The sequence below is a fragment of the Lissotriton vulgaris genome, chromosome 12 (assembly GCF_964263255.1).
Source record: "Lissotriton vulgaris chromosome 12, aLisVul1.2, whole genome shotgun sequence".
Classification (NCBI taxonomy): domain Eukaryota; kingdom Metazoa; phylum Chordata; class Amphibia; order Caudata; family Salamandridae; genus Lissotriton; species Lissotriton vulgaris.
This window is the reverse complement of record NC_141700.1, coordinates 524,908,437-524,933,412: the sequence shown is the minus strand read 5'-3', so window position 1 is coordinate 524,933,412 and position 24,976 is coordinate 524,908,437. Positions and strand designations below refer to the sequence as shown.

Below are 24,976 nucleotides of genomic sequence, written 5' to 3'. Positions count from 1 at the left end.
ACACAAGAGCCCCCCCCACACACCACACAAGAGCCCCCCACACAAGAGCCCCCCACACACACCACACAAGAGCCCCCCACACACACCACACAAGAGCCCCCCACACACACACACGCAAGAGCCCCCCACACACACACGCAAGAGCCCCCCACACACACACGCAAGAGCCCCTCACACACATACGCAAGAGCCCCCACACACACGCAAGAGCACCCCCCACACACACACGCAAAGAGCCCCACACACGCGCAAAGAGCCCCAAACACACGCAAAGAGCCCCACACACACGCAAAGAGCCACACACACACGCAAAGAGCCCCACACACATGCAAAGAGCCCCACAATTAAGAGTGGAACTACGGATAGATAGATTTTTTTTTTTTTTAAACGAGATAGAAAATTACTTTCATATGTAAACCTAAGGAGGCATGCAAGACTACTCCCCGGTGACCTACGGTTATACTAACGCCCTGTATATAGAGTCTAAGAAAGGCTAACAAATCAAAGAAGCTGTCTGAAGGAGAACATTTTTTAAAGAAGCAATAAAGCTAAGGATAGAAACATGGTAAATGTTGACTCCATGGCAGGCATGTGGTATTGATAATAGGTAGGGCAAAGTGTAAAATAATTTGACATGGCAAACATTATCTGCCCAGGTGATAGATTGTGCTATATAAATCTGCTGCAAGACGAAAAAGCAGTAAGAGGCAAAACACTATGAAAAAATAGTTCCACTAAAGAGGAAGGTAACCGTATTTCGGCTACAGGAAATTGATAAGAGAAGTAAACAAGTAAAAAGCATTGGTACATGCAGTACAATATGCTACAGCCAATAGAAATGGAGGAAACGTAAGCAGCAACACAGGAACCAATAAAATGCCAGGAAAGCGAGGGGGCAGGAAGTAAGCTCCTTTTAAGATTTATATTAAAAATAATAGATTTCACAAGCCCATCCCAAGCGCTGTGCAGACGAAACCTAAACATTATCACTGTTTGGACTCCGATCTGCTTGCTCAAAGTCATCCTTGATCTAGGAAACTCCCCCTAAGCATTTTAAAAATATAAGTATATTAAACAATACAAAATTCGTTTGGGTGCAACAGGAGGAGTATTTTACAAAGTATAGCAGCAAATGAACAGTTGCTTTCACACACCCGACAGGCACATTTTGTAATAGACTAAGAAATGGTACTTCTGGGACAATACAGATTGCAAGACCACCAAGAAAAAAAAGACAACTGAATGTACTGCACGCTTACTGGCTACAAAAACTTCACATACCAAGAAAAATAAACCATGTGCAGTTGTCGGATTTTTGGAATGTCTACTTCCCGATGAATACAGCGAGCCATGCCGACGTGCACGGCCTTGAACTAGTGTAAACAGGGTCTTAAGTTTCAGCACTATTAGTATGGAATGCTCAAATAGACGGAATGGAATGTCAGTAATGGACGTGGAAACCAAGTATCACTAACAAAGCGCACAAAACTTCCAGAACACCAAGAGACGCGGCTCGCGCTCACATGCGACCCTGAAACAGCTGAGGCACGTGCAAGCGAAAGAGGGCATTGTCATGCCGATTTATCAAGCCATCTAGTAGTCGGTGAGGAATTGAAACAAAAAAAGGCCGCGTATGAAGTTGGCAAACAACCTTTTATCGGACAAAGGGAACGCAGAGAAACTGCTGATATCTCCATGCATCGAAGCTCCAACGAACGCTCTCTGCATGGGGGAGGGTGAATTCGACGCACCATCTTGTGCTAAGCACTGCTCGAAACCAGAAAGAGCATTGTTCGTCCAGTTTCAAATATCAGGGTGAGAGTGGCGAAATCCGAGCCAGTGTCTGGCAGCCCCAAGCTGTATAAAAGGAAATGTGAAATCTCACTTCCATTCTGAGGTTGCTCTCTGAGCTTGTACATACTGGATTAATAAAATATAGGCATGGAAAGAGGAAGCTTAAATCGGCAAAAATGTGTTACATAATATGTGCAGTTTTGAAAAAGCGCATGTCCCCTAAAGAGTAGAACAACAACAAGATAGCAAGAAGCATGCGCAGAAAGGACTGTCCCACAAGGCCACGATTTAAAGGGGGGCTTAACTTTTGATTCGGGCCTCTGAAGCGGCAAGGTGACCCTGAGAACGTGAATAGGCAGGGTCTGTCATACTAACCAGCAGATGAATCCTTAAACCAACTCAGGGGTGGAGGCATGGTGTGCGGGAAGTCACTGGAAATTAGAATGTAACAAAATATGTACTGCAAGATGTTGTATTCAGATTAAGTCTCAATAGTGCACCCAGTCCATCATGCCAGCCTACCCTCGAATGACTAGTTAATCTTTAACCATCATTTTACTGCTTCCATTCCGGTAATGTAGCAACAGTCTTTGAGAACAGAGAACCTCTACGAGAGCAACAATCAATATTATGGAAAGCGAAGTCCAACTATGTTTAAGGGACCAAAGGGCAATTCGTTTAATACACACATTAAACAAACTTGGCAAAAACAGCGATTTACAAAAAGGCGTAACATCATAAAAGGGCAGTAGGAAGAATGGCTTGCGCCATTGCTACAGAACAACACGTTTTCAGTGTGTTGAATGGGTATCAGCATATTTGTATCTGCCCCAGAGACTTAAAGATTGTGATCAATTCACTAGGCTGTATTAATCTCACAGTCACACAAGCATCAATGATTGCATGTCTCTTAGAAGCCCTTCTAAGCGCTGTAGTGAGATAGATTAACGCTGGATGTAGTTCCCTCGAGAGGATGGAACGCAGACTTGACCCGCAAGGATCTCAACCTGTGACCCTCGGGTCGGCTATTTCCTCTGTGTCCTCTTGTCCCAGACTCACACACACGCACACCTGCAGCAGACGCACTGACCCACCGAGATAACTCACCGTGATCAGCCACCGCCGGCAGCACTGCAGTCTGCAGCTCGGTCGGCGGCGCTCCCACAGCTCGCGTGGGGGTTGGGGAGCGGGGCAGGGAGCCGGGCGCAGGAGTTGCCCTCCCTCGCTGACATTCGGGGTTATTTTTAGTCGGGCTGTATCAATGCAGCTGTCCCGGCAGCCTCACTGGGGGAAGTGACACTCGGGCTGGCCTCACTCCGCTCCTACGAGGCCGCCTCCGGTGCTGCCGCTCTCCTCTCGGCCCTCTGATAAGGTGGACGGCTGGTGAGTACCCCCCGCCGGAGCTCCGCTGCCCCCGGGCACCCGGAGGCACCGTAGCGCTGCGAAGAAGAGGTGTGTGTCCGGTGCGAAGGCCTGAGAGCGTCCCCGAGCTGCCGGCCGGGAGCAGCGCAGACTTCCAGCGCTCGCCGTGGCTCCTCTTCTCGCGCTGGGCAGCGGGGGGGGCGGGCACTTCCGGCCGGCCGCGCTGGGATTGGCCGGCCGGCTGAAGAAACCCCCGGGCGGGACACCAATATTTGCGAGGACACGGGGGGGGCGGGAGAGGACGAGGGGGGCGGGCGGGAGAGGACGAGGGGGGCGGGAGAGGACGAGGGGGGCGGGAAAGGACACGGACGTCGGGAGGGAGGAGGGAAACGTGGGGACGGCGGGAGGAGGGAGGACAGCAGCAAGCACGGCCGGCCGGACCAGACACGGGGGCGTTCCCGGCGTCGCGTGACGTCGGCAAAAGCCAAAGAATCTCGGGAACGCCCCCGTGTCTGGTCCGGCATTGACGGACAGGCCCCTCGTCCAATGGCAAGGCTCCGTTTACGGAGCCAGCCAATCAACGACGAGGGCCGAACCAAAGCACCCTACGGTTCTCAACAGGATTTCGCCTGCGCGGAAAAGCTGCGCAGAGCGCAGCTTCCGCTAGGCGAAACCTAAAAACTACGGATTGAGGGAGGACTCCATGTCAGATGTGGAACCAAAAGGTCAGGGTTTATGCATCTGGCCCGGCAAAGCCCAGGGAAACAGGAAATCTGGCATAAGATATTTCACGAGCTCTGCATGATTATAAGTACAGTCTTGGAGCCAGATCCAAAGCTAGCTTTGATGGGTTGGGATCTAGATAAGAAAAAAAGTCATACGCTGCCTAATAGATATTGGTCTGTTACTTGCCAAACTGTGGATAGCAATGAAATGGGCTAGAGGCCCACTGCCGCTAATAAAAGATTGTCATGTGGATATGATCTACGGCAATGCACAGACCTATAATGACCTGCTCCCTCCCACCAGTAGACCCAAAAGCCGTTGCAAATCATATCTGATTAGACCAGATACTTTCTGGAAAATTAAAATCTGCACAGACCAAGGAATGCACAACTTAACTTTGTTACTTTTTCACTATATCTGACCTTGCACCACAGACTGCCTCTTGACTGTCCTCACAAATCCATTCTTGGGAACAGAACATTTCTAACATCTGGGTGCTTCCTGCACACATTATTGAATCTTAATTTCTTTGCTCCTTATGTATCATGATGGGGTTCAAATGTACTTTAGAGAACCCAGTAGGTGTCAACATTTCTTGGACGTCACATCGAGGCAGAAAACACAAATGCTAGACATTCTGGGGAAATTGTAGCAATTCGCTATATCCATGGAAATCTTGCGATTTATATCAACCACTGTAAGTGACCGTCTGCTGCTTGTGAATAATATCTGGGTGAACTTTAAAAAAAAAAAAACTGTACTGCACAACTCTATAAATCACATCATAAATAGCAATATATTTTTGGCTCATGCCTTAGACTTTATCTATTCCAGCTCATACTATTTTTCCAGTGTGACCATTATGGCGTTCCATTTCTCTTGCTTCTCACAGAACTCATTCTAGACTGCCCCGGTAGTTCTCCATCTGCTGAGTTTCGGAATTGGAATTTGCATAGGTTTTGGGCAGTCTTCTACAGGCAAGCACCCCTTGTGTTACGGTCGCTTGCATTACACACAATCTTAATGTATTACAAGGTTTAATTTCGGGAATTTTACTTACAAGGGCAAGGCAAAATTATGCAAGCCTACACCAGCGTGAGAAATTCTGCCCAGCTTTACAATACAGTCACTACAAATGCTGTCAGCAACAGTACATTTCTGCATCTCTGTGGATAGGGAGCGGCCCGATTTCAAAAGTGTCTTATGGAAACCACTGGTTTTACACATCCCTTATGATCCAAAACTGGTTGATTCAATAAGCGCTTTCTAACAAATCAGCATTCTGGGACCAAAAAGCTTGATTAAATCCATACAACACAGAATACACTTGTTTCTTCCAATTTCTTCAGGCTAATGCGCAAGCCACCTGAATAGGGCTCACATTTTCCCCCATCCCCAAATTAGAAACAGTGCTTGACGGTCAGTTACTGAAAGACAATTGGTTCCAGACTGTCTGTCCACTCCGTCTTTTTGGATATGAAAGTATCATCATCATCGTTACTTTATTTCGGCAATTTTTGCCATAAAAGATTTCACAACATTTAACATATAAGAATAATACGATGTACATGAATGTTCAGGGCAGTAAAAGCAAGCAAAATAGAGATAACAAAAGTCCAATTAATACTTAGCATACCTACAGTTAAGACACATCCGTTAGTTGGAACTTAACATGCCTAACAGTTAAAATGCAGCGGTCTAATCAGCTATGGCTTTAGATTTAGCCAGTATTTGTTAAAAACCTTCACTTGTACCACATAGCTGCCAGAAATTGCTACAGCGTAGACAGTCACACTGGATAAATCTGTTTTAAAAATTCTGTAGGCTTGCATACGTTGTGTAAAACCCAGATTTTTACAGAGGGGTATAATTCAACACCTTCTTGACTTGTGGTATGCTGGACAAAAAAACAATATGTGCAAATCATTTTCCTGCTTGCAGTTACAACCAGGACAGTTTTTCGGAGAAGACGGGCACCATTTGCTCGAAAGGGCTTTGATTGGCAGGGTGCCGTACCTCCATTGTAAATATAATTTTCTAATTAAAATAGGATAGATGTCGTTTAAAACCTGCTCAAAACAATAAAAATCTTTAACCATTAAGAACGTTCCAATTAAGGTGCCAATTTGTGAGTTCTATGTAGAGGCAGTTAGTTTGCTTTCATAATACAACTTTGCCATGAGCTTGCGCGGGACCCTAGTGCAAGCTGTCTCCGGATCAGACCAGAGTAAAGGAACACCTAGCTTTCGAAATTCATTTTTCACATACTTAAACCATGGGATTTTCCCCACATTTGGGAGGCTTAGGATTGCCAGAAGCACCTGCCTGTAATTCAGGAGCTCTGGCGTAGTCCAAATCCTCAGCCAAAATGTTAGCAGTTTAAGACCCAAGTCCTCATCTATTAGTCTGAGGCCCAAATCGAGTCTCAGCGGTAAGAGGCGTACTGGGGGGCAAAGCAAGGAGCTGTCTGAGGAACTTGTTTTCGGTGACAATCACAGATCTACACGAGTATCCCCAAAGTTCGCCACCATACGTTACTGCCCCCCTTGCCTGCAGTTTATAAAGCTCTAGGGGTGGGCCGACCGGTTTGATGGTAGATTTATTTGAAAGCTTGAGAATGCCCCCCGCTAGTTCGGCCAATTTAAGTTGGGATTTAATTTGGTGTGGGGCCCAGGACATGCTTTCATTTATGGTCACCCCCAAGTATTCAAAGATCTGGACCCTTTCCAGTCTAGTTGTGCCTATGCTCTGGTTTGGACGTGTGGTTGCTGGGGGATTAAAAATCATAAATTTAGTTTTGAGGGCATTTATCTGTAGTCCCCATTCAACGCAAAATGCCTCAAAACCATCCAGCACAAGTTGAATACCCATAGGGGATTTAGACAATAGCAGTGCATCATCTGCGAACATGATCGCAGGCACCCTACTGCCAGCAAGCTTGGGGTACTGTGTTCAGATGGGCGATTACACCGTTGACAGAGGCAGAACAGGGAACTGTGCCAAGACACAACCCTGTCTCACCCCCCTGTCAACGGGGAATCTAGGCGACAACACGCCATTCTTCCCACAACTGACCTGTGCAAAATTCTCCTTATGGAGCAGATTATATTCAAAAGTTTGGGTGGGATACCCAGCTCTAGAAGCACAGACCATAGTTTTCCCCGTGGGACCAAATCAAATGCCGCACGCAGGTCCACGAAGACAGTGTAAAGGCTACCACCCTCCATCCTCACGGTTTTCCAAAATAATAGGGTCAGACGAAAAATTTGGTCCGTGATGGATATATTTTTCCTAAAACCTGCCTGGTAGGGACTCAAGATTGAATACTCCTCCATCCAGTCCTGAAGGCGGTCAAGGATCAGCCTCGCGAAGATCTTTTGCGGCACATCAATGAGGCTGATAGGCCTGTAGTTGGCTGGGAGCAGATGGAAGCCCCTCTTGAAGATAGGGACAATCTCGGCTCCCAGCCAAGTACTAGGGACCGCCATTCCCCTCAGGACTGCATTGAATATGGCCATTAAATATGGGGCCCAAACCGTAGGTTCATGCTTAAAGAGGTCACCCGGGAGTTTATCCAACCCCGGCACTTTTCCGGCTGCAAGTTTAGATATTGCAACACAGACCTTCGCCTCAGTGAAGTTGTCCCCATCAGCTTGGATAGTAGGATTAGGCAACAACCCAGAGGTCCCCTACCTGTTCGGCATTAACCCCTCCATACAGGGTACGGAAATGATCCTCCCACACATTAGCGGCAATGTTTGCTTCAACTGCCGGTATTGGGTCACCTGACCCCGTATTCACAATTAACTAAAATTTGCGGGAGTCTCTAATTTTAAGGGCAGCTGTTAGATTGACCCAATTATCAGGATCCCATTCAACCTTGGCACAATGAACTGCACGCTTATAGTCTGTTCTCCTAGCTTTTATTAGTGCCTTATTATTATTTTGCTTCACGGACGATAGTAAGTCTGCCTTCGCCTTTCTACAGGCAGCATTATACCATGTAGCTCTATTAACCCTAATCGTCCGTTTTGACACAAGGGGATTAAACACCTCTGCTAAGGTGCTAGTTAACTCCTGATGTAGGACCTAAAGTTTTTGGTACATGTCAGGGGAGTGGTGTTGCGAGATCAAAGCACCCACACCTTCAAATACAGGGACGATCCAAGCATAAAGCTCAGCAACTTCCTCAGGGTGTACTACCAGTTTGTCCCATCTGACTCTGCGTCTATCATTAGATAGAATCGCCCTCGAGTCAGGAGCATTATGGGCCGTGTAGTTATCTTTAAGAATACTGGGAGAGGAAAATTCCAAGATCAACGCATTATGGTCACTCATCTCTTACAATGACCCTAAAGTCAATGACTTTAGCCAAGGCAAATGTTTCAACAAATATGTAATACAGGCGTGACTCCTGTCCAGACTTGTTGAAACTGCATTTTGGAGGTATGTCAGATTGGACGAGTCCGTTACAGGCCCTGATTGAGTGGTTAAGTGTTAGAGCCATGATTTGGACGGCTAATGGCGTCCATGCCCTGGGTGAGGGTCCAGCTATTGGGGGTATTGCCCAGTGATCATCCTCTTCTAAAGTTGCACCATCCATCAAGCACGGTAGTGGCTCGAAATGACAATTCAGGTCACCCCCAACCACAAGCGAGGTACCTTGAGGGATGGTGTTCAAAAATAAATAGCTCCTCAATGGTTCTAGACTCGCTTGTTGTATTCACGGGTCTGGAATACACATTAACCAATGCGAGCTTTGAGGCGTTCGGCCACTCTAATACCACGCATTGGACATCCTCAGACATGGTGTTCATGGTCTTAGCCTTGCATCTCAGTTGGGAGCCCACCCAAATAGTTATGCCCCCAGACGGACGACCCCCCCCCCCCACACACACACACCTTGCCAGACTGAAAATGAGGCAAATCCGCTCCGTAATTGATCCTCTCTAGCCCAAGTTTCCTGGAAGAGGCACACATCGTTCTTGTCTATAAACAAACCCCACTCTGGACATGCCAATTTATTACACAGACCTGCCAAATTCCAGGACAATATTGACAATGAGCCAAGATCGACATTACTCTTAGTTTCCCGAACTGGGGGCCTAGGTCCTGTTTTAGTCGGGGTAGCCAGAAAAATGTGTAGAGTATTTAGGCCTTCTGTTTGGTTACTACATTCTATGGGACCAGAGGGTGAGCGTGGCAGTAGGCTTAGGTGGTTGCTCTCAACCTTGTTGGCTCCTTGAGTCCTATCTACACTAGTATGTGTGATGGTCCCCCTGGGATGAATTAAATTATTGATAGGACCATCGATTGCCTTGGGTGGACCTACTGCCCCATGCTTATGCTGAAGTCAGTCGACCATGTCCAAACAGCTATACCGATTATAATTCAGCTGTTGACTAGGCATGTGGATACTATAAGGCTTATCCCTAGTCCTCCTGCTCTGCCCTCTAGCTACTACCCTAGTCCAGCCCTCCTCTGGCCCCAAATTAGGACACCGAGTTATATGGGTAAAAAAAGGACAGTGGGAGGGACTGAATTATTGTTTCTGAATCGCGGTTCGGCCAATTACAAATGTGGGAGACAGTCCTTGGGTCCCTAAAGTTAACCAGGACACAATCACCCCTAATATTTTTAATAGTTTTGCCCATCCAGGACACCCTTCTGACCATCAAAATTTCACTAGCAATTTAAGGGGGGGGGGGGTCTATTTTTGTTCAACCAACTGGCAACTTTATTTTTAAGTGACGCAAATGATTCTTTAACTGGGGTGTCAAGCTCAGGAACTCCAGTTAGGACAACTACAAGAGGAGCTGCGTCAGGGGGTAGATCTATTACCATTTTCTTTCTCAGTGTATGGCCCTCTGCTACTTTTTGGTCTCCGTGTAAGTTAGAATCTTTATCCGTAGACGGGGCAATAGCAGGAAGGGGGGAATGGGCGTTCCTGTTTAGGGTACTCTGGACTATGGGAAGGGAGATAGCTAAGGAATAAGTTAACTGTGAGCTCACCCCCCTTATTAGTATCTGTCTTCCCCTGTGTAATCTTAGCTGTTTTCAGACAGTCTGCAGTAGCCCCTGTGGCTTCTTCTATGTTTGTCAGCCTTAATTCAATTTGAGCCAATCTGGCTTCTAAGGGGCTAAGCAGAGACTTCAGAAGGGTACCCATGTTATAATTCAATGTGTCTACCCCGGCCATTGTTACGCCACTAATGTTAGAATTGTTAGGAAAAAGTATGGGCGGGCTTAGGACTAGGGGGGTAAGATTCGCTGATTACTGAGGGAACCTACTTAGCTTTTACCAGAGCCTTAGGATCAGAATGGCTAGAATGTTTAGCAAACTTCGCCTTTTTCCCCCAGATGTCCGAGCCCCACGTTTCCTTTTTGGGTCAGCCCCCTCCCGATTCTCTCGTAGCTGACGGGTATTAAGCTTATCAAGGCTATCAGGTTATCACAAATATTAGGTACTGAGGTAGACTCAGGAATAGCCGGTAGGGATTCTCTACACAATAAAATACTACTCCTGTGATTGGGCAAGTCAATGGTTATTAGGGTGTTATCATGCCTTGACAGATCGTTAACAGAAAAAAATGTGCGCCCTTCAGGAGTTCTAGCATTTGCTATGTGCCCCAGCAAGGATCTTTTGGCGTTATCAATTTCCTGGGATAATCGCCGCTCTAAAATAGTTATTTCATGGGATAAAATAGAGCTTGCTCTGACAAGAAAATAGTCCAAAGTACCTGCTACATAAATGCCAGAGGGCGTTGCTTTGCTCCTGGTCTCTCGGCCAGTCATTGTCCAACTTAGCAGGTGACAATATGTCTAATCACACCGCTCATTTACAGTTACAGCCAAGGGGGGTGGCCCGGTCCGGTCTCTCTCGGGCTAAAACGGGCCCACCCTTGGCCCAGGCTTCGCCCGTCACGCGCCTGCACCGCGTGCAGGGAGGAGTGATCAAATAAGTACGTCCAGGCAGGGGGGCGGACTCTGAGGGAAGAGGACACAGTTGTGTAACAAATGGGCTGCTGGTCCTTGCAGTCCCTGGAAAAAACGAACTCCTCCAAAGCAAGCAACAAACTGCTGCGAGCGGCGCCCGCGAGCAGTCTTGAAGGTCCAGGCAGGGGGCGGACTCAGAGGGATGAGGAGGACACAGCTGTGTAAAAAATGGGCTGCTCATCCTCGCAGTCCCTGGAAAAAATGAACTTCTCCAAAGCTAGCAACAAACTGCTGCAAGCGGCAGTATCCATATACTACACGGCCAGACAAATAGTCAGCTACAGGTAGAGTTATGGGACGCAAAGCTTAACAGTGTGATGCATGAAAAAGTGCAACAGAAAGGCATATAGTTTATGGTTTTCCATAGCTGGGATCAAAGACAGCTAAATTGCAAGAAGTAAAAGGGAATTATTATGCCGACTGTGAACTAGATCAGCTGCTTGACCACTGAGTGTTATGGTATTCGCGAGGACCATGACAGTGTTGGTGTCAAAGTGAAGTTTTTCATCGTTATTTTGTCAACTAGGACTCCAGGGTTCTTCAAACGGTCCTCTATTAAGACACTGAGGCGAGGATTATTCCACCCGAAGTGATTGTTTTATCACTGTAAAAGCATATGAGGTGGATGTTCTTGCCACCCTATGTTATTAGTTGGTGGTATATATGGATCTTACTTTTCCTTGCCAGGTTCAGAACAGAAACAGTTGATCATGTTCGGAGCTGAAGAACTGAGGTCTGGTTCCTGTTGGCGACTTTCTTTTTCAAAGTATTCTGCAATGCCTGTCTTGTGTCTGGCATTAGTTGGTGCGAAGGACTGATTGAACAAATGCTGGCTGGACTCTGGATGTTTGGAGTACTGCTTATATCTTAGTTTATGCTTCTAGGCATATCGGTAGATCTGGGGACTGTAACAGAGGTCACAATTGTTTGAGCTCAATATCGAATGAGCATTAATTATTGTCATGGCTCACTATGTGGAAATAGGTTAGCCCACTAATTCAATCTCTTAATCCAAAACAGATCTCTGGACATTATGTTTTTGTGATTCTACAGGACACTGCTATGTCAAGTTTTATTCCAGGAACATCTTGATCATTTACATATAATCCGTGGGTTGGATACTATAGTACAGGGGCAATAAATTGGACAGGCACCATTCACATTTGGTGAAGTATATTTCTATACTCACATTTTTTTCAATCACTCTATAACTCCTTGGACACTCATGACGAGCTCAGCTCGTCATGATGTATACCTCCATACACTCATGACGAGCTGAGCTCGTCATGAACAATGGTAATCCTGAGAAGTCAGCACAGCAGGAAAATAACGCTAGCATCGATGTGGATAAGATGCTAATCACAGTATCTTATTCTATTAATGCTCGAATAGGGTTAATAACTTTTGCTTCTTTACCTATATCACAACCAACTTAAGGTCTATTTTGGTAACATTGGTTGTCTTTGGATCTTTTCACTTTCTTTATTCCGATTCAACTTTTAGCACACTCTTAGGCCAAAATGTGGTCAAAGAAACTTTTTGGAGAAACTTTTGTATTAACAACAAAAATCAATTTATGGTATTTACTTTTCCAGCCTTGAAAAAGTCTCTTAGTAGACAAAACATGTGTTGGAAGACATCAAATTCCTTGCTTGGAGTACCAAAAAGAATAAATCGACAAGTGGAATACCGATTCTTTGGACCTTCTGTGATTCTTGTGTTTGAATTAAAAGATCATTGACCTTTTCTGGAATCTTGTTTGAAGATAATTATTGTGTTTGAATATAAAACTTATGTTGGTTGAATTTATCCACACTTTGGATTATTAGAATTGTTAAGAGAAGTGCCGAACGTAGCTCTATATTTTCATTTATAGTTCACACAGATGGCCTGCTTCCCTCTAAAATTAACCTGTAGAGTGTATTCATGACAGACTCAATGATTGTTAAGTGTCCAACAGTTGCCAAGCACGACCAAATAGTCACTGTTCCATTAACAAGTATGGCAGCTTGCATGAGGTTCTTGTATTGATAAGCAGTACCATCCATTACAAGCATGTACAACAGTAGAGCAACTGTACTTCGATCTCATACAATGATACATTATTTATAAGTATTATGTATAGTTATGGTTTATTTTGGAAACCTAGGCCACACCGCAATGTTTTTAGATAGAGGGGGTAGTCTCAAAGCTACCTTCCAACAAACGAAATAAGCAAGTCTTTTCCTAATGGCACAATCATGAGATTTAATGTTTATCCCATCAGTAAAGGTCTGTAGATCCCTGGATGTAACTATAGCGTTCTTTAAGATATCTAAGAGAATCTTAGGAGGAAGCCTGGGCAAAATTCGCAGAGTATGATTTTTTTGAATTACATTAAAATTTTGCAGAATTCCACGACAAGGAAGAGTGGTCATTTGGCACTATTTTCTTATAACAAGATAACCCTCTTCCAAAAATGGATGCACGGATGAATTTTAGATCAGGAAAAGAGTACAGCCAAATACCACTAGCGCCATGCATACACAGCAGTGAAAAAAACGTAATCACAGCACAATATTTAATAAAATCTCTGCCGAGTGGTACGCAGCGGTTTGCAAACTTTAGAAACCACTACATAAATTTCAATTCCACCGGCGGAGCTTTTAATTTACCATCAATTTTCTCCATTTGTATACAATTCTTCATTCAATGGAATGATGTACTTTCACTGTTTAAATACGCTTAAAATGCAAACACAAGGAGATTATGGACGGAGCGCTGGAATCTTTCAGACACTCACTCAGTCACATGATCTGGGTTGAATCCATCTTCATTCTATAGCTCACTTCGCCACCCCAGTTCAGACTTAACCATTTGTAAATCAGTCTTGGCACTGTGCCTCATGGGAAAAAGTCAATCCCAAACTGCCAAGCTAGGTTTTCCCAGGGCTGGAAACAAGAATCCTGGGACCAGTTTCAGGGCAACACCCACTCAGCCAGGCTAGTTTGAATAAAGTGGCAAAGTGGCCAAGGGTCAACATCTGGCCATGGAAAGGCTGGTATCTAGACGCTATTAAATAACACCTTGAAACTTCAAGTTTTATCCATTTGTAATGATACACCATATTGCACTTACTAGGGAGTAATACCTCTCTTAATACATTTCTACAATAACAATTTTGGGGGTGAAATGGCAAAAGTTGACAATTTGTTGGAATAGAAATTAACTGTAGCAACTCAGAACTGTAAGAAGGAACCCAGTATTTTTTGGGTGGGTAACCTTAACAAGCATAGCTGCCCCTAAAAAAACCAATACGAATTGTGGATTACTCAATGAGGAAGGGGGTATTGGGCACTATCCACAATCCATATGGTGAGACCCTAAACAGACGACTTTTTATGCAAAATTTAGAAATAATGAATCCTTTTAACGAGTCCTCAGGTCACTTACAGTATGCTTTTGGATCAACTTCCCATGGATCAACCATTGATTATGTAATTACCTCAGCATCCCTTAATAAGTCTACCATTGACATAACAGTAACTTTCACTAGTTTCAGTGACCATGCGGCTATTACTGGTCACCTGGTTTGGAAAGGTATAAAGGCCAAACACACCTAAAAACACAAGCAACTAGGAAAAATGGCACAGTGTTAAAAGGGGTAAAATTGCTAAGTAAAAACTTGTCCCCTCAGTAGTTTCAAATCAGTAAAATGAAATCATGACATGACCCGAATAACGATCCAACTAAGATTGTGACAGCCTTCAAGTCATTACTGCACGAGGAAAAAAAATAACTAACGACAAACAGCATAGCAGCCATACCAATTACCCTGTGGTGGTTTGACCAAAATTGTACCAGGGCGCTCTCAAACCTACACAAGGCCATTAGGACCGCACCGAGACAGGGCACGGGTTAACCTATCACGGAACCTTTATAAGGACACTAGGAAAGCCAGACTAAAAAGACTGAAAGAGAAAGCTTGGGAACAACTTCAGCAGGCTTCTACTACAAAAAACACAAGGGAATTTTGGAAGGTAATTAATGCCCCATTTCTAAAATCATCCCTTGACCCCAACCTAGAGAGTCATGTGGAAGAAGATTCATGGATGGTTTACTTTTCAAAAATATGTGGAACTGGGAGCAAGGGAAGGCAACTGCCCATCAATACCATTAATCTTAATACACCCAGTGTTCTTACTTTTAGCCTCTTTGAGGTAAGGGAAACTCTTTCTCAATGTACAAATAAGGCCCCGGGCCTGATTACACCAATGGACTTTCACTGCGCTCCAGGACCTTTGGGCCCCAGTTCCGACCAATGTTTTTAACGTGCTGGCTAAATATGGCCCACCGGAGTCATGGTCAAAATCTATTATAATCCTGATCTTTAAAAATGGGGAGAAATCGGAGCCCCAAAAATGGATAGGCCTATCTCACACCTGGATAGTACGGCTAAACTCATGGGTCAGGTCATATGCAATAGACTGGAGGACTGGGCTACTAACAATGTCCCAATCCCTACCCATTATGGCTTTACGAAGGGAAAAGGGACCCCGGCCCAATGTTTAAATCAGAGTTTGCTCATCACCAAATATTCACACGCCAATAAAGGCAACCAATCAAGGCAAGCAATTACAATTTCAAAGCTTTATTCGACAAATGTCATAAAAGCATCCTTCCTAACCCTAATACAATAAATACTACAATTAAAAATAATTCTAAAACACATATTAAACATTTGACAGTCGAATATTATACATGAGAAGTACAATAAAAAAAAAATTTCAGTTGTTTCTATAAATAGTTTCTTTTTTAAAAACAATTCATACAATGCAGTAGAATAATTGGATTAAAACAACACTATTTCATGATATATTTACATTTGACTTTAAAGTGCGTGTACGAATTGACCATGCCCAGGCAAGAAATTTAGCTACGGCAACTACAAATGGTGTGGAGCAATCCGATTCAAGTATTCTCAGGGCTGTCGATTGACTATGGGTGCCAATATTTAGGCACACTGGCTTCAGCCATTTACGTCTAGGGCTAACATATAATGGGCAGCAAAACAACAAATGGGAAATGTGCTCTATTTGATCCTTACAAAAATAGCAATGATCATCCCACATGGGAGACCAGTGTTTTTTGAATGCATTCACTGGTAAAGTTCCTATACGAAATTGAAAGTATAGTTTCCTATCATGTGGTCGTTCTATTATGTCCCAATATGTTTCGCAAGATGGATACATTTTAATATCACAAAAGCGAGTTGTCAATATTGATTGGGAACCTTTACAGAACATTGTTACGTACACCATCTCCCAATATAATTCTTTCAATTTTGCTTTCGAAGGAAAGCTAGCCACATCATGGTTGCCCCAAAGGTGTTCCAACTTTAACAATACAAGAAGCCCCCGAAGTTCCTTTAGCCATTCAACACAATGGAAACGGTCGAACTCAACGACATCCTCCAGAGCTGCAGCATAATGTCTCAGCTCTGGGGTCACCATCAAGCGTCTCCAATATAGGAGTGGCCGTAGTCTAGCTATATCCTCGATATTTTTCTTGCCAAGGTCCAATTTCAGAGGAAGTGTGGGTGTGCTTTGTGGGACCATAACAAGCCCTCGTAAAAATCTGTTTTCTGCATGTCCCAACTCTCCCAAATTTGAAAACCCCCACAGTTCAGAACCATATAAGCAGGCGCCTAATACTTTCATATTGTATATTTCGAGTGCACATTTAACCGGCTTTGTTAGCGATTTGCGATGTTTCAGGGCAACTGCACCAGCAAGCTGGTTAAACTTCAATAATGTATTGTCAATATGCGATTTCCACTTCATATTTCCCTGAAGGGTGATGCCTAGGTAGGTAAAGGCATCCACTTTCTCTAAAGGGGTACCTTTATATTTGATTACGCCTTTGAAAGAGGACTGATAGTTTAGGCACATGAATTTGGTTTTGGTGGTATTCAATTCAAGTCCCCTACTATCACAAAATTCACCAAAGGCATCAACCACTTTTTGGAGACCGCTCGGAGTGCATGAAAGTAAAAGCGTATCATCCGCGAACATTAGGACAGGGACGTGGGAGCCTGCTATAATCGGAGCGTCACTTGGGGATTTCATTAAATGGTCAACGATTCCGTTTATGTAAATTGAAAATAGTGTTGGGGCTAAGACGCACCCTTGCCTAACTCCTCGTTCTACTGGGAAGGGATCTGTGACTTCTCCTTGCTTGCCCCATCTAATTTTGGCAAAGTTGTTATCGTGAAGGCGGACTAGGAGGGTGATGAGTTCCTGGCTTAGTCCTACATCAGCCAGGGTCTGCCACAATTTTTCTCTAGGGACTAGGTCGAAGGCTGCTTTTAAGTCCACAAAGACAGCGTACAACGAGCCCTTTTTAAGTGTGACATTTCTCCAATAGATGGTTATAAAATAGAGAACTTGGTCAACACTACTAGTCAGTGGACGAAACCCTGCCTGGTATGGGGACAAAATGTTCTTTTCATCAATCCATTGTTGTAGCTTATTCTGGACTAAGCGGCCCATCAGTTTTTGCGCTGTGTCTATAAGACTAATGGGTCTATAGTTTTGGGCTAATGTTTTGTCTCCTTTTTTAAATATGGGGATAATTTCTGCTCCCTTCCATGAATGGGGCACTTCCCCTCCCATTGCCACAGCATTTGCCAACATTTTGAAATAAGAACACCAGGCATTCCAGTCCGATAAAAATACGTCGGCCGGGATGCCATCCATGCCTGGTGCTTTTCTCCCCGCTATACAATCCAGTGCTTTACTCACTTCCTTCTCATCAAATATTTGGTTTTTGAAAAAAATAGATGGGGGAGGTTGAACAGAACAGGGTTGCGGGCATACTGTGGTTTAAAAAACTCAGTCCATTTGTTTATTGCAACATTGTTTTGTGGCTGGGCAGCTATTCCTCCCCTCTCCCATTTTACTATAGCCCAGAAGCGCTTAGAATCCTTTGCTGCGCAAGCTTCTTTCAAGTCCAGCCACCCTTCTTCGTCCCAGCGTTTCTTGGCCCGTTTTTGGGTTTGTCTGTATACATCTCTTGCTCTCCTAATTGCTATTGCATTGCCTGATTTTAGTTCCAAACTCAAGTTAAATCGTGCCACCCTACAACTCTTATCATACCAACCTTGCCTTGGTTGAATTTTTCCCTCTTTACAGGGATCTACTCTTTTAGTAAAAAAAACTTTGTAATTTATAAAAGAGGTTTTCGTGAGCCTCCATCATGTAATCTTGGAAGCTAGGCATCCCTTGATGAGACTTGATGTTATTTACTTCATTTACTACTAGTTTTTTAAGTGCCTCTAATTTTGCTTTGTCCTCTATTAGCATTCTCCATTTGAGGTGGCGTAGGTTATTCGAACATACTACATCCTGCGTCACCATTCCAATGTTATTAGAATGCAGTATAGGCTCATAATAGGAATAGAAGGTCAATCGCAAGGGGTTATGGTCGCTTTCTAGTCTATCTTCTACAACCATATCTAGCATTTTACTCCAGATCCTTACGTCTAATAATATATAATCAATTCTGCTAGTTGATCGCCCATTATCAAACGTATTGTTACCTATTAGGTCGGATGGCGAGCGCCCATTTGCCGCTCTCAAACCTCTAGCTAGGCAGAGACTTTTTAGCTGGATTGCCACACTACTCCATTTTTTAATGGCTAGCAACTCCAACTGTGGAATTCCCCACTTGGCGTCCTCTTCCTCAGACAAGATCCTGTCCTCCTCACCTAGGGGCTCAAAAGTTACGTTGAAATCACCACCTACTATTATTTGGCTTTGTGGTGGTAGCGTTTCAATGTTCTGTTCTAAGACTGCTATGGTATTCGAAGATTTACCACTAGCCACTCCCCTGGCGTAAACATTAAACAAGATAAACTCTTGGCCGTTATCCCAACTAACAATGAGAGCCATAATATCATTAGATGGTATGGATAGTTGTTTTATGGTACAATTCAAAGATTGGCGTATCCATATTAACAGGCCTCCAGAGGGACGTCCTAGGCGATTTCTGGTTGCTGGAATGTAAAAATTTAAATATCCCTCTCTAAAGGTTGGTGTGAGAGACCAGGTTTCTTGCAGCATAATGATGTCATGTTGGTCGATATATTCAGCTCATTCCAATGTGCTTATCTTACTTGCTATGCCTGCAATATTCCATGATACAAGGGATAGTAAATTAAGTTTTTGTTGATGTAATAGCTGATCATTTTCATGTTCGCTTGCATTTACTTTCATTTCTGGTAATGCTATTTTTCCCTCCCTTGAGATAACCTTGGTCCCTTTCGCCTCTGTAGCACATGCAGTATCCTCAGCTGCTATCCTTGGCTCTATAGGAGCAGGATTTTTACATACCATGTGAGCTAATTTCTGTTTCTCTATGTTCTGATTGGCCGAATGAATGCATATCATGTTTCCTCCACTTAGATACTTTTGCAACATCGGCCTATTAGGAGAAACCGGATCAGGGCTTGTGAGTCAATCACATTCATTTAAATCGGATAAAGCCGAAAAGCAGTTTTCCAAATTTAGCCCCCAATCACAGCTTGGACCACCCCTAGCCCTTCTAGTTCCAACTACTGACCACTTAGTCCTTAGGATACTTGGTTTTGCCAATAGGCCTCTTCTGCTATAAAAAAAGTCCAACGTTAACGGAACTATTTCTGCCGTTCTGCGTTGGGGTGGAAAAATGTTATGCAGAATGTCTGGTAATACGTCTGGGCCCTTAAGGTTTAGTACCACACAGTCCCCGGCAAATTTCTTGGGTTTGGTCCCTATCCACTTTACTCTTCTTGCTGTTAGGAGATCTTCGGACAGCTTTTCTTTACCCCAAGGAGATATTTGGATATTGTTACCTAACCACTGCATTTAAAAGGGAATCCGGAGTCTCAATCTGATCTTTTTTCAGCGGTGGGACGTTAGCAAGTACTAAAACTAGGGGTGAGGCTTCCACTATCAACTCTACAGGATTTAGATCTGGGTGGAGATCAGGTGTTAAAACATTCCCTTGGGTTGTCGGAGGGACTACAACTGTGGGGTTGTTAAGATCATTTCTGGCAATGGTTACACCAGTCTGAATTGGGTCAGATGTAACTTTTGGATTCCCAGTCATATTCACCTGCATCTCATCTATTTTGTTCATGATCGAGTTTGGAATTTCCCCCATGTTATCATTTGTTATTTTTAAAAGGGTCTCCAGTTTGTGTACTTTATCGGACAAATGGTCTATTTTAGATATGAGCGGTTTAATTATTTGTGAGATCCTGGATTCTAACATGCCCATAAACTTGTTCGATAGCAGGTCATCCCAATCTATAGTGCCACCCCCTTCCTCCCTTATATCATCAGTTACATTTTTGTGTTTAATGTTAGGGGGAGTTGCTGGTTTTTTGCTACTGGACCGTAGTCCTGGTCTTTTGGGGGGGACCTTAGTGGACCTTTTAACCGCTCTTGGAGCAGGGACTGGCGTTGGCGGGGTAATGCTCCCATCAACTAGCTCTAAGTCATTACAGGGCATGTGAGGGTCATCCCCCGTTAGTAGATCAACATTTATGACAGGTTGTAAGACATTTATAGAAGCATTTAATACTGGGCAATCATCATTTTCTACAATTTGAGAATCAATTAGATTCATTGCTTCTGTATCCAGTTCAATTAAACCTGAAACTTCTCTTTGGGTGCAAGGAGGGGAGTCATCAAGCCCCAAAGAAGACCTCCGGTCGCTATTTATTTTTGCCACCCTATGTACTAAATAATCGTCCATAGTATTAGCAGGGGTATTAGGTGTTTTCTGTTTCGACATGTTTGGACAAGATAGTAAGGTGCTACAAGCAAGATGTTAACCCTTACGTATGTTAACAGTCAATAGTAATAAAGCGCTGGGGCAGATGACTCACAGTACTGGTGATGTTAATGTCCTGGTCCAGTCCAGTCGTGGCCAGTCTTGGACTGTCTTAGACTGTCCGCCCTTCGTCCGGGCGTCCCGCTCGCGTCCCGCGACGCGGAGGACGGCGGGAATTTGTAGCGCCTCCGGGCGCAGTGACCCCAGAGATGGTGTTCCGGGTCGCCGGGCAGTCTGGGAAATGTAGTTTCCCTCCGCTCGGCGGCCGCGAGAAAGACTCGAGCGGCGGCGGGAGGGAAACCAATATGCACCAAGTCAAGGCAAGAGTTCTGGCAGCTCGACACCCCCAGGCAAGTTGAAGCAGCTCAAGGCAAGCATTACTTGGCCTTCATGGACCTCTCAGCAGCTTTTGACTGCGTGGCTCATCTGTGAGGAATTATGAAGGATACGGGGGTTGACTAGGCAAACATTTTTTTTTTTATCAGACAACTATATTCCAGGGAAGCAGCTTGTGTCCACTATGGAAAGCAGAGAGTTCATTCACTAGGCGGTTCACTATCAACAGGGGAGTCCGCCTGGGGTGCTTTCTCGCTCCGTTTCTCTTCTCTTTGTAAACCAACGGAGTTGCCGCATTCCCATCCTGCTCTATGCAGATTATAAGGGTTTTAATAGTACATACAGGCCTTGCGCTTCAGAAGCTTTTAGACACCTAAATTAACTTCATGCATAAATTTGATTTGCAAACTATGCAAAATCTTATTTTAGTGACTAGGCAGAAGGCAAAGAAACCCTCATTTTATATGGTGAGCCTGAGAGTGGCTCAGACAGACACGTTCTTCTACTTAGGTATGACATTAGATAGAGCACTATCTTGGCCCCAAATGGTAAGAAATAGGGGCTCAATGTTAGAAAAAAGTATTGGAGCTTTACTTTCTTTTACCAAAACGTTAGGTTCAAAAACCTTAAGACGTTAAAAAAAAAAAAAGGGGGGGGGATTTAGCTAAGCCCACTGCAGTAGCAACCTAACAGAGAGGGTGCCTGGGGACATACAAAGCACACTTCACTGCAATAAGTGTGAAGATATTTTGGGGAAGAGCCTGGTGGGCCTCCCTAAAAGTAGTTCTAACTACAATTGCCATAATAAATTGACTGTTCCTTACATATCAGACCAGATATCCCTGGCCCCAATCCTCCTATAGTACTCTATATGGAGCACGCACTCAATCTAACCAAGCAGTTCCTGGTGGACTGCCTTGCTTTGAAACCTGAAGAAAAAAATAATTAGTATCTCGTGGATATTGTATGTTAAAAATAGCCTGATCTCTTTAGGTCTAGAAACTATTTGAAACCTCGAGGTCTTGCCAGAATATCCCATAAAATGCGATTAGGGAAAGTTTTTTTTAATTTAATGGCAGAAAAAAGCGATCAAATCAACAGTACCAAATATATAGTGTGATTATATTGCGAGGGACCATTATTTATTTGAGGAGCAATTTTCATATCCGATGGCTATGATTAACCTGTGCCACAGATTTATACTGTTTAGATTAAACTTAATTCCCTGTATGTTGGGGCACCCACCAGACATTCTCTCATTACAAGCTTTACCGCTCTGCCCTTGTGATGGGGTGTCCACACAATCTGACACATTTTATTCTTCGGTAAGTTTTATCTGAAATGTAAAAGGTTTATTCTGCCAATGCGCAAACAATTTTAGACAAGGTCGTCTAGGTCTGTCGTTTTTAAAATCGTTGCCAGATCATTTTGTTATTGTGTTGCATCCTTTTTATGTCTTTCAATAAAGACCGGAAGACTACAATCTCCAGGAATGTTTTTATTGTTTGTTTTCTTTTTTATGAAATGTATTAATCATGTCTTATTTAAGTATTTTCATGTACTGTATCCACAGTTCGAAGTAAGTTATTTGTGAGTTCTGACGGGAAGACACAAACACCATAACCATCTCAAGACTGGACATCATCACTTCAGTTACAAACAAAACACAAATACCATACCACTATTTAAGAAAACACGAACTGCATCCTAATGACAGGGCGACCATAACACTATTTCCATTACTATTATAAAAGCACAAGTAGGCGGAATCGACAATTCAGCCTATCTACTGAGTATTTGAGCACATGGTTGCACCTCTCATTCTTTGAAAAGCCATTAATTGTGTATTAACTAAAATATAAATATGCAACACTCGGACCATGCTTTCAACTTCATTGACAGAATAAAATATTTTGGTACCAAATATGTTAACCTTTAGCCAGAAATCCTTCAATCATACTCCAGAAGGGAACCAAACACAAGCATGTCAAAATTGAGCACTTCGCGACTTAAAAGGGCAACATAAAGTACAAAGTAGTTTCCAAGTATACGATTAAGAAAGCACTATAGGACATGCAACCAGTATGAAAAGCATCCTATAAACGATACAGTATTTTTAGGGTGACAAACGATTCGAAAGAAAATGCTCCCACACATTCAGTACAGCACTGATGGGGGAAGAGTTTAACTATAACCCCTCCCACTCCGTTAATACGGAGCAGCATGGCAGGAAGGATCTTTTACGTAGTGACGATAGATGTGGCGGTGTCACTGCCCTCTCAACAACACAGTATCAACCCACCACCACTTTATTATTTTTTAAAGTGCCGAAAGAATAGGGGCACAGCTTCTAAATTGATGGGAACACTGTGCTCGGATGCCTTTAATATTAATAACATACTGCAGAGATAATAAACTGCTCCCTATGTGCAGGAAAAATACAAATGCTATTATATTGCTATCAATGCCAGTTGCCATCCCCACTGGCTGAGAAGATATAATGGAACTGCTATCAATAAAAGCAAACGTTGATGGATAGATCCTCTTTGGGTGGTTAATATACCATAACTGAAAGAGACTTGAAGGTATGGTTATAGCCAATCGACAATAGTTGCTGTCACCTTTATTGTGGACAAAGTGGACGAAGAACAGCAGACAACTTCAAACCCCAGTTGTGATCTCCTTTAAAGTGGTAAGAAGGGTTCAATTAAATCCCGTTCCAATATAACGCACCGGTAGGGGTTAGAACTCACGCTCTGAGGCGGAAGCACACTGCCCCACGTCAACCCAAGGAAAACACGCGACCGTACTAAGAAAGGAGATGGTGCTCTGACCTCCCCTTCTTTGTCCCAGCACTTCACCTACACCGGGAGCACAGTTTTCTCACCTCGGGCAGCTCCCCTGTCCCCTCGCGAGGCTCACTCTTTCGGTTTTTCGCTTGTTTGCCTACAAAATGGCGCCGGAGGTCGCGCGCCCACGTCGCGGCCTTTCCCCTCCCCGCTTCTATTTCAGCCGCTGAAACGCCCCGCCTACATCCCTCCACCTTCTTGCCCGCTTTGCTCCAGCGCACGCGTAATAACAATCAAACAAAACTACTGGCGACCAATCCAGGGTTACGCTGTGTAGTCTCGCGCCTGCGCTCGAGCTTGCTGCCCAATAGTGAAAGAGAAAAATATTCATCGAGTTACCCCTTCCCAGTGTTTCTGGGTCGCACCTCTCTTTCTTCCAAGAGCTTCCGCGCCTGCGCAGAAAATACCCCTACCATTTGGACCAAATGACTTCTTCTTTAGCCGTCTATACCACCGACAGGAAGTAGAGTGGACTGTACCATCATATCCAGAAAGCGAGGGGTGTTTCATTTTTTTTTCAAGTGAAGCGCTCTCTAACGTTGCAACAGTAACTGCTACTTCCGTTCTTGTCGAAACTAATGACGGAAAATTGTTGTTTAGTACACACCCTATGGTATAGCGTGTTTTTGCAGTGTCGCAAAGCAACTCTCCTATTTACCGAAGTGTATCATACTCCATTCACTCAACTATAAAGATGTGCGTTTTCTTTTATCACCCCTCGTGAAGAATGGTAGGTTGCTTCTACTGTGTTGCTGAATGGGCGAGGCAAAACAGGATCTTTTAAACTATAAGAGGTTGTCTTTCGGTCGTGCAGCGAGTCCGCTGCTAAATGGTCCACAGTGCGGTGTTTGTACTTCCTTCGCGTTTCTACGCTATGAAGAAACCCTGCTATAGTCCCGAGTAAATATATCCTGCATATTCTCTCACATGCAGTGTTTAATTTCAGAGTTCGTGGTCTGTAAACGGGGGGGGGGGTTAATACACAATTAATGGCTTTTCAAAGAATGAGAGGTGCAACCATGTGCTCAAATACTCAGTAGATAGGCTGAATTGTC

At 44.0% G+C, this 24,976-nt stretch overlaps 1 protein-coding gene across 11 annotated transcripts in view; it reads right to left on the bottom strand.

Moving 5' to 3' along the window:
* CNOT1 (CCR4-NOT transcription complex subunit 1) overlaps positions 1-24,330 on the bottom strand; it is a 1,684,613-nt gene extending 1,660,283 nt beyond the window's left edge. For 9 of the 11 annotated variants that reach the window (XM_086945301.1, XM_086945303.1, XM_086945304.1 and 6 more), the window contains exon 1: positions 23,960-24,103. The gene's annotated coding sequence lies outside the window, so the exon portion shown is untranslated. Of the gene's footprint in view, positions 1-23,959; positions 24,104-24,260 lie in introns of those variants that run through there. The other 2 variants (XM_086945302.1, XM_086945307.1) reach the window with 2 other exon arrangements.
* Between the last annotated feature and the right edge of the window lie 646 nt (positions 24,331-24,976).